At 44.4% G+C, this 18,763-nt stretch overlaps 2 non-coding genes and 1 pseudogene across 2 annotated transcripts; 1 reads left to right on the forward strand and 2 right to left on the reverse strand.

Moving 5' to 3' along the window:
* The first annotated feature begins 6,860 nt into the window (after nt 1-6,860).
* On the forward strand, nt 6,861-7,002 carry LOC138230882 (U4 spliceosomal RNA). The gene has a single exon (XR_011186476.1). It is a non-coding gene; the product is annotated as a U4 spliceosomal RNA (small nuclear RNA).
* Nucleotides 7,003-8,910: 1,908 nt separating this feature from the next.
* On the reverse strand, nt 8,911-9,083 carry LOC138230827 (U1 spliceosomal RNA; annotated as a pseudogene).
* An 8,459-nt stretch (nt 9,084-17,542) lies between these two features.
* Nucleotides 17,543-17,615, reverse strand: trnar-ucg (transfer RNA arginine (anticodon UCG)). Its single transcript has one exon. It is a non-coding gene; the product is annotated as a tRNA-Arg (tRNA).
* Between the last annotated feature and the right edge of the window lie 1,148 nt (nt 17,616-18,763).

Below are 18,763 nucleotides of genomic sequence, written 5' to 3' on the forward strand. Positions count from 1 at the left end.
AATTCGTCCTTCCTACACTTATCCAGCTGCTCAAAGGAAGGTTCCTCCACAAACTTTCGCAAATCAAAAGTAGCCATAACTACAGTACCTTGCCAAAACACAATCCACAAATCAAAATCCTGTACCAACACCAAAATTCTGCAACACAAAAAAAAATCCTTAGGACGGGAATTTGATATCCCGGACGAGCCCCCAATAATGTTACGACCCCAAGTGTCTAGGGGAAAAGGGGTGTAACATTTAGGATAATTCTTTTGGAAGCAGATGGGTTTTGGTGAGGGACTAGGAAGCGTGATAAGGGTAAGGAACTAGAGTTTTGCCAAAGAAAAGAAAATAACAAACAAAATGGAGCTGGCTAGGACAGTGAGGGAAAGCTAATCTGACTACAAAAGAAAAACCAGAAACACACGGTCTTCTGCGTCTTCAACACCCTAGTTAACCTGCACTGACTACCCAAAACCATACAAGACAAATGGCACTCACCCGTACTAAACTAGTGTACTAATACAAAGTCAACTAAGTGTGTAAGTGTACCCAACAACCTAAACTAACCTTATATACAAAAGTTCACACAAAAATACAAGTGAACCAGGAATACAAATAAGGAAAAACAAGAGTAATCAACAGGACAGGGTACAAAAGAACACATAAGTTGAACATGTAACACCTGGGCAAGGTAAAGACAAATCATGGATGAACACACAAACAAACGAAAGTACAAAGAAACTAACGTAAAACCAACAAAACAACAAAGCCGAAGCTATACGAAAATACACAAACACAAAGCAATACAAACCAACAAACGAAGCCGAAGCAATAACAAGAAGCGAAGCGAAGCGAAGCGAAAACCAAAACCAAACAGGACCAAAGTCAAACAAAAGGCCTTTTCTTTCTGAAAGCCTCCATGTTATATAGTGAATAAAATATGTTCTGATTGGCTGAAGGCTGATTGATGATGACATCATATTGAAACAGTGGTGTGATGGTTGGCCAATGGGGAAGGGAGAACAATCAAGGGTCAGCAGTGTGGACATAACAGAAAAACACACAGAACACACACTGGGACGTAACAGTGCCGGCGGGGGGGCGCTCACCCTGAGGTCTGTGCAGGTCCCAATGCCCCAGCATAGTGACGGAGAAGCTGTGTTATAAAAGGGTGCTGTCCTTTGGATGAGATGTAAAACCGAGGTCACAGCGCTCTGTGGTCATTAAAAATGACCACCAAAACCTTTGACAAAAGCTCTTGGTAATTGATGGTCTTCAATAATGCTCCTCCTTTAGGTACATTTTAAATCAGCTGAAGAATGCTGTGAAATGGGGGGGCACTTCAGGCCAGTGTAGGATTTGGGTTACAAGAACCATGAAACTGCATGAGAAAGCCCGTACACTGAATTACACAGCTTTCTATTCAAAGGAGGACAAAAGAAATTCCCTGAGTTCGATTTTTTGCAGCACAGAGAGGACCACTGTTGTGAGGCTGGTTAGCTCAGTGGGTTAAAGCGTGGTGCTAGTGACGCCAAGGTTGTGGGTTCGAGCCCTGTACGGGCCAGGTCCATTTCTCCTCTCTTACCAAAGCTGTTAGGTTCCTTTCCGTGGTGAGATGGGTTGTCATGCAACACTGCCACATAGTGCCGACAGACAATTAAATGACAAAAATGAAGAGAGTTAAAGCAGCTGGAGAGGTTCTCTTACAACTTTTGAGCTGACTCAGTTTTGGAAAATGTTTCCTTCACGCTGCACTGTACCACATAGGCAGCCAAGAGTCTCCAAAACAAAACAGAATTGACAGTCATATAATGTCCATTAACCCCGGTTTTAAACGCAGCATCATGTCAGCCATCATAAGAATATGAGTCCAATATTTTAGAATATAGTCAGAATGACTTCTAACCTTACCTGTGGTGTCTTTAATCCCTATTGCTCAATGCATGGTGTACGTACTGCATACATGTGTCTTGAGAATGAGGAATGGGCCCCTGAGACAGTCATTTACCTGTTTCACAAATGATCGTATTTTACTAGAGATTCTGTTTGGGATTCAGATGTGCATTCGGACAGCAATCCCTTTCAAGAAATGATACGTTCTGGATGAGGTCAGTGGTGCTGGAACACTGTATTTAGGATGTGTTTGCAGTGATTGTGTGTCCCCTGCTTCAACGCAGTGATATATAGATGTGCTCCTGTAATTTATTGGTACATGCCCAGGGCAGTAAGCAGTCTGAGGATTTATTTCCAGACGGCATAGAGCAGTGAAGCAGTGAAGTAGTGCAACACACTGGATCATTATATTATTAGAATCTATTCTACTTAAATTATTACATTATACACAATTTGAGTTCATTTTAAAAAGTAAAAGGTAATGAAAGGAATGCATTTTCATAAGAAAGATAATACCGATATGCATGTGATAATCTTCCTTATATCATGTAGTGCGTCATTTGGACACTTTGTGGGCTTGAAATACAAAGAAAATCATGTTCTATGATACAAGATAAATACAAAACTTAAGCTTTTATTTTAATTAGATTTGTTTATAAAGCATAAGCAATCATTTATTACATTAATATATCTGAAAATAACATTTTAGCATCATATTATTACATACAGGTCTCTAGCTTCAACACAGTGCTATATATATATGCTCAGTGATTTATTGGTACATGCCCAGGGCAACAATCAGAATGAGGATTGATTTCCAGACGGGCTACAGGTAGTGTTGTGAAATACTTCAACACACTGGATCGCAGATTTAGACCCCCTGCACTCTTACTCCTTAAAAACCAAGGAAATGAAGATATGTAGCAATCACATTGTAACAGGGGTGACAGTGACTTAATGCTTATACTAGTGGACTTCTGGTACCTTTAGGGTACGGTGTTCCCTGAAGGGCTCTCAAACCCCGCATTTCAGATGCCTAGCTGTATCGCTGATGTGTTGCACCTCAGAATCACTTTTAAACCTTACCTCTGGTATCTTTAATCCCTATTGCTCAACGCATGGTGAAAGTATTGCATAAATGTGTCTGAAAATGAGCAATGGGCACCTGAGAGACTCATTTGCCTGTTTCACAAATGATCATATTTGACTAGAGATTCTGTTTGGGATTCAGTTGTGCATTCTGACAGCAATCCCTTTCAAAAAACGATACATTCTGGATGAGGTCAAAGGTGCAGGAACACTGTATTTAGGATGTGTTTGCTCTTATTCTGTGTCTCTAGCTTCAACACAGTGATATATATATATATGCTCACTGATTTTTTGGTACATGCCCAGGGCAATAATCATTATGAGGATTTATTTCCAAATGTGCTAGGGTTAGTGTTGTGAAATACTTCAACACACTGGATCGCAGGTTTAAACCCCCTGCACTCTTACTCCTTAAAAACCAACAAATGCAGATATGTAGCAATCATATTGTCGCAGACACTCATTTGCCTGTTTCACAAATGATCATATTTTACTAGAGATTATGTTTGGGATACGGGTGTGCATTCTGACAGCAATCTCTTTCAAAAAATGATTTTACCTTATCGCGGCATTGCCATTCTTGCCTCTTTGGACAATATCTCCATCTTGTGGTCGTTGTTGGTAATGTCTAGACAATATCTCCATCCTGTGGTCGTTGTTGGTAATGTCTTCTTATGCCCTTTTTTTATTTCAATTCTCTATTAGTTGATTCTAGAATCTCTACAATGGAGTTGAAAACATCAGTTTTATAGCAGACAATATGACATTATTTATAGTCCAATTAGAAACTTATTACCCTGTTTTTAACATAATAACACATTAAAATTGATTAAAACTAAGTTTGGAACACCAGGGAACATAACAAATGATTTTAGGAAAACCATGAGGTTCTCTGTGTCCGATGCCTGCAAGGGGAGAAAGCTAGAATCCTTTGATTTTTTCAAAATTTGAAAATAAACATCATTTAACAACAGCTTTCATTCCTAGGAGTGAAAAACAACCATTTTTGAAGACATATTAGTTTCTAAAACACTACAATAAAGTTAAAAACATCCGTTTTATGTTACATTATTTTGTGTGAAATTTGTCATTTTTTGCACTATTTTTAATAAAATCTCTAATTAAAAGTGATTAAAATTAAGTTTGGAACAACAAGGAACACAAAAAAAAAAGATTTTAAGGAAAAAAATGATGTCTTCTGTGCCAGGTGCCTGCAAGGGGAGAAAGCTAGAATCCTACCCAGGCTCCTGGAGCTCTGTCCTGGCTAAAGGAGGGTGAATCCATCCCCTTCAAAGCTCCATGAAAAAATGATATTTTTAAATTTGAAAAAAAACATTATAGAACAACATCTCTTGGTCCACAGAGTGCAAAAATCCAACTTTGAAGAAAATCCATTGACTGATCCCCGAATTCTGAAGTTTCTTCGCATGATATAGGGCTTGCAACCACTTTCTGGAAAATGATAAAAATGCCAAAAATGAAAAAAAAGTTATCAATTCTAGAGCCTAAGAGGAAAACAAGACACATGTATATCTCCAAAAAATGTTATGTGCTTCAGAAGAGCCCAGGAAAGTTTTTTGCATACATGAAACCACGCCCGTTTGCACGTAAGCAGACATGGTTGCACACACGACTGCAAGAAAGCACGCGTGCATGCGAAGTCATCCTGTTGAGCATTTGAGAAGCCGCACCACGCCGCACTTGAAATAGCTCTTACATTAGTGGTAGACGCAGGAATCGCCTTTTTATTTACGCTCTTACCAACGCGATGGAAAGCAAAACAAAGCAAAGCAGAGCAAAACAAAACGAACAAACGAAAACCCTCACGTCCAGCACTTGCATATAACGCCGTTACGTGCACCCCCAACATTCTTCTTTGCGCATCTGTGAAAGGTAAACTCTTGAGCAAACTCTGAACCAGCTCTAAGGAAACTAATCCGATTAGACGTTACTTTGACTCATCTTTTTACGCTCAGTGCTGGATTACTCAAACTCCAGCTAGGGTTAGGGTTAGCATTCCCACGCTACTTAGACACTTTGTTTACGCTCAGTGCTGGATTTTGGGAACTTCAGGACGAGTGGGAATTTTCTCCTATCTGTCCATTCTGTTTTTTTTTGGAGAGTCTTGGCTGCCTATGTTGTACAGTGCAGCGTGAAGGAAACATTTTCCAAAACTGTGTCGGCTCAAAAGTTGTAAGAAAACCTCTCCAGCTGCTTTAACTCTCTTCATTTTTGTCATTTAATGTGACACTCGATGTATAACTGGAGCCTCACATATGCAAATGGTGAGGCTCCAGTTCGATACCCAGTTCAACACCACTTTACAGTAAATGACAAAAGCATGGCAGACTGTGCCGGACCGGCAGATAACTCTTGTCTGTCGGCACTATGTGGCAGCGTTGCACGACAACTCATCTCACCACGGAAAGGAACCTAACAGCTTTGGTAAAAGAGGAGGAAAGGACCTGGCCCGTACGAGGCTCAAACCCACGACCGTGGCGTTATTAGCACCACGATCTAACCAACTGAGCTAACCGGCCTCACAACAGTGGCCCTCTCTGTGCTGCAAAAAATCGAACTCAGGGAATTTCTTTTGTCCTCCTTTGAATAGAAAGCCGTGTAATTCAGTGTACGGGCTTTCTCGTGCAGTTTCATGGTTCTTGTAACCCAAATCCTACACTGGCCTGAAGTGCCCCCCCATTTCACAGCATTTTTCAGCTGATTTAAAATGTACCTAAAGGAGAAGCATTATTGAAGACCATCAATTACCAAGAGCTTTTGTCAAAGGTTTTGGTGGTCATTTTTAATGACCACAGTGCGCTGTGACCTCGGTTTTACATCTCATCCAAAAGACAGCACCCTTTTACAACACAGCTTCTCCGTCACTATATTGGGACATTGGGACCCGCACAGACCTCAGGGTGAGCACCCCCCCACTGGCACCATTAACACCGCTTCCAGCTGGAAGCTTTGTTTTTCCCTGTAGCTCACCCTCATCCAGGTACTGACCTGGCTAACACCTGCTTAGCTTCAGTGGGTTTTCAGTTGCAAGTTGCAAGGGGATGCAAGTGATGGAGCCGCTCGCTGCAATAGCCACTGCATTGGCCGGGAATCGAACCCCAGCCTCCCGCATAGCGGGCGAGAATTCTACCACTGAACCACCAATGCCCAATGCCAGTACCTTCAAAAAAGACGCTTTTTTGGTGCTCTGTTCAAAAAGCATCGACATCTGCTTCCAGCTGCAAAATGCCATCCCCGGAAGCTGAAGAATTTATTTATTTAGACACCGCTCAGAATCCCCTGTAAGATTATCCCTCAATTCCGTTGTGCAGTGCTTTACCTCGTTCAAAAGGCATCTCTTTCCTAGTCACATTCCAAGGCTCATCGAACCCGTGCTGTTTCCTCCAGCGGTATAGTATTGCAGTAAGACAGCACGATGCCTGCAAGACTATGTCACGCTAAACGCCACAGATAGTGTTTGTCCGTTCGTGTCAGTCCTGCAGCCATGGGAAGTGGGACACAAACATGCTGCAATGCTTTCAGGACGTTAGGATTTGTTTATGCAACATCCGAGAAGAGTACTTGTGGCTTGAATGTGAACTGTACGTGCCCGCCCCCTTTCCTCTGCAGTGCATGAGTTCCTCCTGGCATGCCCTTCGTCATTGTTCTGTCATCTTGTATTTAAAGGGTTGTATTTCTGCTGCTGAAAATAAGCAACGGTTTTCTCACAACGCCCTTTGTTCCTGACGGAGCCCTTGTCTGTCATGAAATTCTTCAAAACCTCAAGCTAGAAGAAGAAGAAGACGACAAATATGAAGCATTATAGCAACGACATGCCATGAGACGATCGATAACGATTTCCATAGGATCCCCGCGGTTGCCTGGCAACCGTCAGCTTTGCGCATTGGCAGTATCATAGCCTGTGAGGTTTAGCCGAGGCGCGATTTTTGCTAGTTGAAAACTTCTCCCAATACCCCGCTTCCGCCGGTTTGCAATACAATCGGCGAAATCAATTTTTGACAGTCTCGTCAGAGACTGAGCAAGGTGTTTAAAGACAGATTTTGTCATAGTGACATAATGGTAGAAAGAAACGAGCTTCCCAGTGGGCAAAAGCCGTATAATATACGTCTATTAAACGCATACCTTAGACATCTAAATGTGGTCTGCAATTCATCTAGAATGAAATTCTAATATACGTCTACTGTTATACGTCAATTATACGTCTATGATTAGATGTTCATTATACGTAAATGGTTGGAGTTCTATTATACGGATAAATTCAGAGGACTATTATACATATATGGTAGGTGTTACAGATAACTTTAGAGGACTATTATACGTATATGGGTAGAGGTCTATTATACATCAAAGATAGGTTTTACAGGTGTAGAAACTAGTAAATCAAGCCAATGATTAGGTTTAGAAATTTATTCTGAAAATACACATTCACACCTGAAACATATGTATTTCAAATTATACATTGTATACAATCAATCAACAATCAACATATGGGCAATAATCATAAAAAACACAACTAGTCTTAAACTTCAGCTTCAAATTCTGGTAACATGGCAATATACAGTATAGTAACGACAAACACAAACTAATTACATTAACACACTAACTCAAAACCACATTTTGATTCAAATATACATTTTAAAATGTACAACTTCTATATTTCCAAGAAAAAAAAATATTACAATGGAAGTTAAGACGATTTTTGTCCACTATTTGCAAACCCTGTCTAATTGTCCTAACAGTTAGAACCAAAAACCTATTATTTTCAGTGTCCAGATCTCCTGGCCCCCTGCCTTGCATATGCATTCTTCAAGTAACACATGGCGTGCTCCTTTATTTCTTTTTCTGTTGATGTAGGGTGGGACTTCAGCACCGCAGCTAGGAGAAAATTATATAATATTACTTCCCAAATAAATGATGATTAATATCTTCTTTAGTATAATCTAAAAAATGAATGGTTTACTGAGCTCAAAGCTGAAATAAATGTATAAAATTTGGCTTGCATCATAGCAGTTGAGCAATAAAGTCTGTCCTAATTAAAGAGTACCCAAAGTTTGAAAGTACAACATAGAATAAGAAAAGAGAAACGGCAAAACGATTTTGTGTCATCTTCCCCATTCACACTATTTTTATGTGCCATTTTTTGCTTATTCACGTACTATTTTAATCAAAATAATATTAAGAAAGATCTGTATGTATTCAGATAGTATTATTATTGTTCATACTTGCTCGTCAAAAGAGGATTGCTGAGATATTTGCGGATATACTTCTACGTTTGAAAAACGTGACCAACGAATACTAGCAATGCATTGTGGTATATAACCGGAAAATATGCTGGGTTGAATATTTTCTCAATGTATGCGTTTATTAATGTTGTCGATATTATGGTTGAAATTTAACATTGATAATACATTGCGGCTATGTGCCCCCTGCTATGAGGTATGCTATGTGCCCCCTGCTATCCTCTAAATCTGCAAATGAAGATGAGTCGATAAACCACTCGTTTTTCGTATAACTAGACATATATTCATTTGTTACCGATTTCATTCATTGAGCACGGATACAATAGAGGTACAGCCATTCACTGTTTGACATGTCTGCACTGGTACAGAACCGAGCAATCAGAAAACGGGTGAAACTGTCTTTAGACTCAGCATACAGTACCGAGGCCCCCCATGACCAAATAAAGGCTAACCTCGATAATCAGCCTAAAGAACGCAGACTACAGCAAAACGACTGACTTTGAAAAGGGAATGAACGTCCAGAAAGAGTAGTGGAACTAGCTTGAGATGCTTCTCCGGACCCCTAACTAAAAGCCAGCGAGAACCAGCAGCGGCGTCCACTCCTGTCGAACCGGGATCCTTCCGCAGCCACGCAGCTCGTGGTGTCCTAACCCTCCCATATCTGATTTTGGACCAAGCACATCAGGGGAGAGCGCGAACGCAGTCCCCCACTACCAGAAATTATGCAGTCGAGATTCCCACATTTGGGGAATTCGCAGGGGTCAGCACAGCCGGAGTGCAATGGCCAAGCCTCGCCCTGGGTGAACCGATTTTTTCGATTTTTAAGAACTTTATTTTCTTTTCACAAAAAAATACAGGAAATCACAAATCAGAAAGCTTTACATTAATATACATACTTAAAACAGTATATATGATCACATCTCATTACATTTTGACACGGTAACAGTTACATGGCAACAATTTTCTTTTTTTCTGGTGCAAATCACATTCTTTATTTAAACATGATAATGTTTTTCACAGTTTCTTGAGATGTTGACCTATGCTCTCTATTTCCCACAGATTTTCTGCTTCCTCCCTCCCTTCTCTCCACAGATCTCTGAGGTAATAGTTCTCTCGGGTGATGAACAGGGCCAGGCTACCTGCTGCCTTGACTGGGACCTCGATGCCTTTGAACAGCCCCATGTTCCTCACTCTCCACAGGGCGTCTTTCCCACTGTTCACCACGGCCCAGATCCTGTCAAACACGTCAGGAGGAAGCTTGACAGGAGAGATGCCGTATCTAACGAAAGCAGCGGTCAGGGTAAATTGGGGCGAGAGAGCCTGCAACCAATCTTCAAACTGGGCCCAGAAGGCCTTAGCAAAAAAGCAGGACCACAGGAGATGGGTCACAGTCTCCTCCTCGCCGCAGCCCACCCTAACGCAGCGAGGGCTGGGGGTGAGGCCCCTACGGTACAAGAAAGTTCGTACCGGTAAGCACTGGTGGACGACACTCCAGGCTAAATCTCTGTGAATGTTGCACAGAAATTTAGAGGATGTGTGTTTCCACACCTTCCTTGTTTGGGCTGATGTTAAAATGCCCACAGGGGTCTGCCTATTGTTCTGGGGTGCTACGAAATCTTCCAGTTTTTGGACGCTGACATCTCGGAGGGGAATATGGCCAATTGGGTGAGATCTTAGAAAACTTTTAACTGTCCCATAAATTGCAGGGCATGTGTCAGAGAGTGGGACGTCCAGCTTGGGTCTGACACCCCACACTCTGAACACCTCCCTACCTACCCAGAGCCTGGAGAAATAAGTCCAGGTACGCGCTGCAGGTGCTGTTGCAAAGCCTCTCAGCACAGAGGCCAGGAAAATGCACAGCAGCTTCGTAGCAATATCTGGGACAGACTTCCCCCCTGAGGGTAGCGGCCTGTACATTATTTCCCTTCTGAGTCTTTCCTGCTTCCCACCCCATAGAAATTGAAACATCAATCTCCTCAGCACCGCCGCAACACGGTGTGGGATTGGGAAGGTAGAAGCCAGAAAATTCAAGACAGGCAAGAGCTCGGCTTTGATGACCAGCACCTTCCCTGTCATGGTGAGGTCTCGGTCCTTCCATTGCATCAGTTTTTTGTTTAAGATTGGCAATTTGTTCAGCCAATTTACTGTTCCCATCTCTTCTCCAAAATACACCCCCAGGACCTTAATTCTCTTCTCTTGCAGCCTGAGATCATGTCCTTCTTTTGGCTCCCTCCAGTTCTGATAAAAAATCTCACTCTTAGATGTGTTAATTTTTGCGGAGGAAGCCAAAGAGAACCGATCACAGCACTGCAGAGCTCTGCTAATTGAGGCATTGTCAGAGAGGAGCAGGGTGACGTCATCCATGTATAGAGATGTCTTTACCTCTCCTCCCCCACTTCCAGGCACTGGTATCCCATTAATGGCCTGATCCTGGCGCAAGGCACAGGCTAAGGGCTCCATAGCCAAAACGAATAACAAGGGGGATAATGGGCAGCCCTGCCTCACCCCTGAACAGACTTCAAAGGTGCGTGATCTATTGCCATTAACCATGACTCTGCTGTTGCTACCTGTGTACAGCAGGTTAATCCACTTTCTCATGATGGGGCCAAACTTCATGTGCTCAAGTACCGATGTTAAGTACTGCCGGTTTAGGCGGTCAAAGGCCTTTTCTAGGTCTACACCTAAAATGCACAGAGGGAGGGAGCGATCCTCAGAGTACAGACAGACATCCCTCAACAAGGCCAGGTTGTCGCTCATCAGGCGTCCTGCTATCCCACAAGTCTGTTCTTTCCCTACCAGTGAGGCCACTACATTTTGTAGGCGCAGGAAAAGGGCTTTGGACAGGATCTTAGTGTCCACGCCTAACAGGCTGAGGGGTCTCCAGTTCTTTATGTCATTTTTTGCTCCTTTCTTAAACAAGAGAGAGATAGTGCCTTCTCTTAAGGAGTCAGGCAGCAATTCTGTCTTGTAGCTTTCCTCGAATAGGAGCAGTAGCGGATCCTGAAGCAGATCCCAAAAGGTGCAATAAAATTCTTTAGGGAGCCCGTCAGCACCCGGAGTTTTCCCCTTCTGTAAGCTCTCCATAGCCTGTCTCAGCTCTTCTACTGTCAAATCCCTCTCAAGTACTTCCCTATCTTCTTCACTCAAAATGTTTTCTAGCTTTGAGGTAAAAAAATGAATATCTTCATCCTTTACCTCTGTAGAGCTGTACAGTCTTGAGTAGAAGGCCTCGGTGCAGGAGAGGATAGCACTCGGCTCTGTTCTCTCTCGTCCCTCCTCATCAACTACACTTTCCATGACAGTCTTGGAGCCTACCACTTTCCTGAAAAAGAAGCGAGTACACTTCTCATTTTCTTCCAAGAACTGCACTCTGCTTCTTAACAGCACTCCTCGACTACTTTCTTCGGCTATGCTCCGGATGTCCTTTTTTAAAAGGGCGATATCCTCGAGCACATCGAAGCCACTGTGCAGCATCGTGTAGAGACGCTGCAGCTGCCTCTGTTTCCTGGCTAGCACCCCTCTCCGTCTGGCAGCAGCCTTCCTTCCCTCAGCCATGAAAAAGGCCTTTGTCCTCACCTTCACCTCCTCCCACCACTCTCCTACTGACCCGTACAGACACTGCAAGAACAGCCACTGTGATAGTTTCTCCTTGTAGCGGGAAACTACCCCCTCGTTCTCTAGCAGCTTTGTGTTGAGTTTCCAGAGGCCTGGGCCAAAGACAGTCCCGCCCTGGAGTTCCACTCTACACCCTAAAGCCTGATGATCTGAGAAGAAGACAGGCTGAAGAGTGACCCCAACAACTTTCACTCTCTCTGAGACAAAGCAATAGTCAATTCTGGAGCTGCTATTCCTCCCTGACCATGTATATCCTGCTGTTGTGGGATATATACATCTATATGTGTCTGAGAGTTTAAAGTCTTGAACTAAGTTTTGCAGGGCCAGTGAGCTGGAATCCAATTTTATCGGCGAGCTAGACTGCCTGTCTGTGTGCTCTAAGATACAATTAAAATCCCCTCCCACTATCACGTCTGTGCTGCATAACAATAGGGGGGAGAGTGCCTTGAGTAGCTCCACCCTTCCTCCTACGTCAGTAGGGCAATACACATTGATTAGCCGCAGGTTAACGGTCCCCCATTCCACATCCACACACAGCAACCTGCCATCTATGACCCTCTGAATACTTTTCAATTTGAATGCCCATCCTTTGAAAAGAATGGCCACGCCAGAGGCTCTGTTGTTATTGTCCCCTGACCAAACAGAAGGCCCTTTATCCCACCTATCTTCAAAACTTTTATACCTCTCTTGATAGGCTAAAGCACACTCCTGCAACATCAACACATCTCCCTCTCTCTGCTGGAGGTAATCAAAGACAGACTGGCATTTAACTCTGTCATTGATACCTCTTGTGTTAAGAGAAATTATGTTAAGAGCCATATTACATAAGAAAGTGGAACCAGTCTTTACAAAACACATTTCTCTTCGGTCTCACCTGTTACCTTTTTCTTTTTCTTTTTCTTCTTACCAATTTCCTGCCAGCCATCCTCTGAATGAGCCTTCATCAGGGTGGCAGCAGTAAAAGCGTTCACAGAGTCCATTTCAAGGAAGGGGGTAGAGGGAGGGGTGGAGAGGTTCCAGCTGTCCCCATCGCCATGCTCTCCTTCCTCCTCGCTCGGGGAGAAAACAGAGTCATTTTTTCTTTTCCTCAAGTCCAGCTCCTGGGAGCACTGAGGGGAAAGGGGTGCAGCCGATGCACCAGTCTCCTCTTCCCCCTCACCCACCAGCTGCTGCAGATCCTCCGTGATGGACTGGATGGAGGAGAGGAGGGCATCTGTAGCACTTGCAGAGTCTGAGAAAAGCAGCTCCGCTGAATCCTGGGTATCCTCGCTGGACCCGCTCCACCGGGGAGCCCCACACTGGCCCTCGTTCTGAGGAGCAGGAGTGGGGGAGGGGTCCTCGCTGTTCTCGGGGGTTTTCAAACCCTCGTGCTTGTCTGGTGCAGTCTGCGGTTGTGGGGGCGTAGTGGATTTCTCTTCCACCAGCCCCGGAGCCACAGCAGGACTGATCCTGGCTGGAGGCTGAGAGTCTTTGTCCAACAAGGGTTCTTTGTTTGACTTGTTGTTTGCTTTGGATTTTCGGGCCGGTTTGGCTGAAACAAGCACTGCCTCATCCTTTCTCATTTTGAGTTTATTGGCGTAGGCGTGAGGGCAGTTCTTAAAAACGTGTCCTTCCGAGCCACATAAATTGCACTTTGGCAGCATTGAACAGTCAGAGGCTAAATGTCCCTGTTTGCCACAGGTCTTGCAGCATTTCACAGTGCAGGACGATGCCAGGTGTCCCACAGCACCACAGCGCCGACACACCTTTGGTTGTCCCACATAAAACACATAGCCATTGCAGGCGCCCAGCCGGATTGTAGAGGGCAGGTGCCTTAAGCCTCCATTTACGCTGTCCGGTAGCAAGCGAACCTCGAATTTCCTTGCTCCTGTTTTTATACCATCAACATCTCTAACCTCAGTTCCATGGTGGACGGTGCAGTACTGGTTAAGCCAGGTGTGAATGTCCTCCGTCTTTGCCAGTTCCGAGAACATAACAACATGCACCGTTTTCCTCTCTCTCTGTGTCAGAGGCTGCAAGTTGATCTTCTCAAGTGCAGGAACTTTGCCTCTTTTTGCCTCAAACACATCCACGCATTGTTCAAACAGAGGATAAGTAGCAAATACAACCTCAAATGCTTTCTGACCTGGGAGAGCGAAGATGAAATCCAAGTGCCGAGGTTCAAAGCCAAGTTCCTTCTGTAACACTTTTCTGCTGAACTGCATACGATCCATGAAGAGGTCATCCAAGAGCTCAAAACGTACAGCATTCTTACGGGATCCAAAGGTTGCCATTTCAAAAACCGCTTCCAAAAACACTGCTTCCAACAAAAGAAAAACAATCCAACTACTCCACCTACAGGCTGATCAAGGTATCTCCCCTGCCAGGTAAGTATGAGTTAAACAGGCCCCTGCAAGCGGCCCGCACCCACAGCACAAATCGCGCAGTCTAGGCCACCTCCTCGCCCCGCACGCCACCGCCTCCTGCTGGGCCCACTCTTTCACACACTCACACGCCACACTAACACTCAAAAGTGTGGGCAAAACGAGAAAACGAGCGCGCCGTTTCCTACACATCTGCAGTCGCCGTTGCGCATTCGCAGCATGTCCCGGGATGCAATTCGGCCTCATTTGCATAACTCCAGACCGGCAGATCGCCACGCAAGCTCGCGACGTGCGCCTGCCACACACCGAACAAACCTTTTCAGCAATTTCCAAAAAACGGGCCTGCTCGCCTGCCCACAAGGCTCCGTCTCTTACCTGCTCTCCAGAGCCTGCTGCCTTCTGTGCTTTTCTCTCGGCACCGCTGCAGTGCACACAACTCCTGCAGCGGGAGGGGGGGAGAAAGTTCCCGCGCTCCGCCGCAGGGAAGGCTCGCTCCGTGCGCACACGTCCTTTCGATGCCAGTCCAACAAGTGCTCCGCATTAGCTGCGTCGGGGCTCCGGCGTGTCGCACCTCACCTCACCTCGCACTGCCCCCTCCTTGAATGTCTGCCGCTGGGCATGCCCCGCTCTCCTCCGCCTTATCTTATCGCGTGTGAGCACCGACAATGGCCACAATGCCGGGGAATGGCACCTGTAAAGTGTTAATTGGGGCACAGGAACAGCCCGTCTCGTCTCGGGGGGGCCGCCTTCAGAGACAATACAGCAAACACAGCGGGGCGGGGGAAGAAGACGACACCACACATGCGGGTACATTCAGCTCCGGCGGGATCGAGACATTTGTCGGTCTTTTCAAGTGCCGAGAGCCGAGCAATCCTTCACTTGTATCGTTTCTCCCCGGTGACTAGATCTGGCCCTGCGACTCTCGACTGGGCTCACCCCCGGGGCAGCCCAGCAGGTGTGAGCCTGGCCGGCACCCGGATGGGAGATTCCACCCCGGAAAAGCTCCGGTTGCTGCTGCTCCTGCAAGAGGTGTGACTGGGACCAGTAGGGAGCGCTCACCCTGCGGGCTGTGTGGCTCTCTTACGCCCCAGCCTCCTGATGGCAACACTCTGCTGCACAAACAGGCGCCGTCCTTCGGGATAATTGAAAAGTTCGGGTCATAGCCGATGCAGTGCGTGCTAATTAGAACAGCAACGCTGAGCTCTCAGCACCGTACTGAGCCCAGGTGTTTTTCTAAAGCTGTCAGGTGCAGTTCATTTACAGTACGCCCCGTGTCTCAACGGTAGGACGGAGTCAAATACTGCCTCGACACGCAACAGCATTATAATAAACCGCAGGACTTGAGGGCTGTTCTCTTTCAATGTTCCAAGGCATTCGTAAGAGCGTAGGTCAAGGGCCATTCGTGCATCTCCTGTAACTCGAGTAAAAATGCTATTCAAAGTGCAGTGACTGAAATCGTCGTCCACATGTCTCCGTTGTTGATTTTTTTCTGTCTAAGAAAGTTCTATTTTCATGTCCGAACGGGGAGACTTTATCATTCCAACTTGAAGCCACCCTTAAGTACTCTGAGGTGTGTGTCTGCTTACACGTATGGCGTAAAAGGTTTCTTAAACGGAGAGCGAACTTGAAAAAAGTTGCCGCCGCCTCGCACTCCCTGTTCGATTGTAGCAAGAAGCCAACAGCTGGCGTATTTACTGTAATCGTGGCCGAGTGGTTAAGGCAACAAACTTGAAATCTGTTTGGGTCTCCCTGCGCAGGTTCAAATCCTGCCGACTACGGTGTCCTTTGCATTTGCTCTCGTGCGTGCATGAAAAAGGACCAGCGCTGTTTTGTTTTCGCTGGGACCTTTAACACTCTAAATCGCCTAGACCCACTGCCTTGGAAATCGATTGTTCAGCACCCACGAGTGACGCTTTGCAGCTGGACGCAGATAACGATGCTTTTCTGCAACGAGCTTTCCAGCTGAATTTTCTCGGCAGCTCCATACTGAACCTGTTCTCCATTGCAACATAGCGGAGGCTCGTCACGTCTATAGCAAGGCTGTGTAGGACCGCATACGCCACAGTGACTTGTACACAGACCACATGAAAGGCAAGCAAAATACACTTTTAAAATTCCAAAGACTCACAAGGTCAGAGGAACAGCGATGACCTGAACAGATCTGTTACAGAAGTCTAGGTTGACCTTTTTAGAGCTGTAATTGCATTTTTGTTTAATAGAAGATCAAATCTACTCGCATGTACCAGCACCTTACAGTTTATTGATGTTAATTCTATTTAAGTAATAAGATTGCTAACGATGTTGGACTTTAGCCAGTGTTTTTTAGAACAAATTGCTTACTCTTCTGTAAGGAATACGCAGTACGTGCCTTTGTCAGTCATTGCTCACCATACCTGTAACTTTCTTATCTAACTCACTTCCTCAAATGGTGAAGGTCCACAAACATAAATGAAAAAAAAACCCTTGTTGTAGATGAGGTGCACAAAAAAGCAGCCCCTGATAGTGTATAACACATTTATACTATTGCAGAGACACATGTAACATATATATATATACTGTATATATATATGAAACAGAAATACAAACAGAAACAGGAATCGCTTACTCACCTGGAGAATCTCTGTAGGAATATCTAGCATTTATCAATGGAAATAAAAGCTGCTTTAATACAGTGCATGTTCAAACTCAAAACCTCAGCTGCTGTTCTTGTTTGTTTTGGGACAAATTGCAACTGAGCATCGCATGAGCCGGTACGTACCCTTATCTGTTAGGGAATTTCAAGGGAGGAGTTAGATCAGAATGGGTAGGCTGCAAAACAACAAGTAAAGATTTATTCCAAGATGAAACGTTGTGGCGGTTTTCTTATCTTTTCAGCATGGACTAAACTTTTACGTGTTCCTTATATGCTATATATGTATATATTAGAACCAATGTCGTTCTTAAAAACTAACATGAAATTGTCAGGGACATTCAGCTATATACAAAGACGAGACAGACAAAGTAATAATTCTATATTAACGTGGCCTACATATTGACGCAATGATCGAACTAACTGACATGTTCTGATTCAGATCCCCTGCAGTTCATGCCAATTAGAACAATAGCAATGCTGAGTCCTCCCCACCCTACTGAGCACAAATTCAGCTGCTCTCCAGTTCTGTTCTGCATGTTTTTTCATTGCAATTGAGCTCGGAGCTGGAGATGATCTCCATACAGTTCTGTGTTAACTAGCCCGCACTTGCGTGCTAATTTACGGGTTGTGGCAAATGCTTTTCTATAGTTCATATACATGACGGCAACCTGTTACCGAGGAACCTGAGAGGTTTAAAAGCCTCACGAGCCAGGAAGGACTCGAACCTACAATCTTCTGATGCGAAGTCAGACGCGTTATCCATTACGCCACTGGCCCATAGAACATGCGCTTACACTCCACCACAGAGAGCTCTACACTGCTACCAGTAGTACACTTCCCCATCTAAATTTTCACAGCAAGAAACTTGTGTTTCCTACTATTTTTATCAGGTTTAAAATATCATCTCCTTAAAACAGAAAAAGTGTTGATGTGTCGTGCTGAAATTCCGATTGATTTTGAATTCAAAGAAAAAAGGTTTTCTTCCAAAACACCGTGAAATTCTAACATCTTGCAGACAATAGGTGTATTCCATGTTGAAAAGAGAAGAAAGAAAACCATGGAACCTTTTACAGGTGTGAGGCTTCTTCAGGTGTGAGAAGACCTCATGGCCGAAACGTTGTGTTTCCTTTCTTCTCTTTTCAGCATGCAATAAACCTATTACTTGTTCCTTTGCAGCCGAGGCATGGTGACGTAGCTACCCAGCTGAACATCTTGCAGACTCTACAGTACTTCTCTCCTGTAGAAGTAAAGCAGGGCTTGCTGGGTGAGCTTTTGCTCCGGTAAATTAGGTCACGTGTCATGTTAAATCACTTCTTCTAAACACAACATTTGCTGGTGCTAGCTTTCCCCATGAAAAGAGACATTTCCCTTACAGTACATGACATATCGTTTTTTTTTTCTATCAATAAGTATAGAAATAAAACAAAAGAAAAAATGTTGTCGCCAAAGAATGCAGCTCTGTCGCCTTGGGGAGGTGTCAAGGGCATTGAGCTCCATGAGAAGTGTCAAATAAATGCCATTTCTCATCATTTCTCTTGGCGTCAGTTCTGCTATTAAATGGGAAAGAGACAACGGGCTCAGAGATTATGTTAAGTGCACACCGAGCGCAGATGTGTCCAAGTGTCTGTAAAAGTGCGGTGCTCCCTAGTGGCTTAAAGTGCCTGCCTAGTAAGCAGGCGATCCTGGGTCTGAATACCAGCTGTGCCTCTCTCCGTGTCTTGTTGTGCCAAATGTATCATTTCAGACAAACATGTACAGCTTTGTTCAGTTTAATGCAAGAATGCATTTCCTTTCTGGAATAACTTGTTTCTGAAGAAATCCATACATTTTGTGAAAGATGAAATCAATTTCTTGGTTGTCAGTGAAAAAATATTGCTGGCTACAAGAAGCGCAAACGATTGTTTTCTTTGACCATAAACCTGCAA

This window comes from Lepisosteus oculatus, unplaced genomic scaffold (assembly GCF_040954835.1).
Source record: "Lepisosteus oculatus isolate fLepOcu1 unplaced genomic scaffold, fLepOcu1.hap2 HAP2_SCAFFOLD_52, whole genome shotgun sequence".
Classification (NCBI taxonomy): Eukaryota; Metazoa; Chordata; class Actinopteri; order Semionotiformes; family Lepisosteidae; genus Lepisosteus; species Lepisosteus oculatus.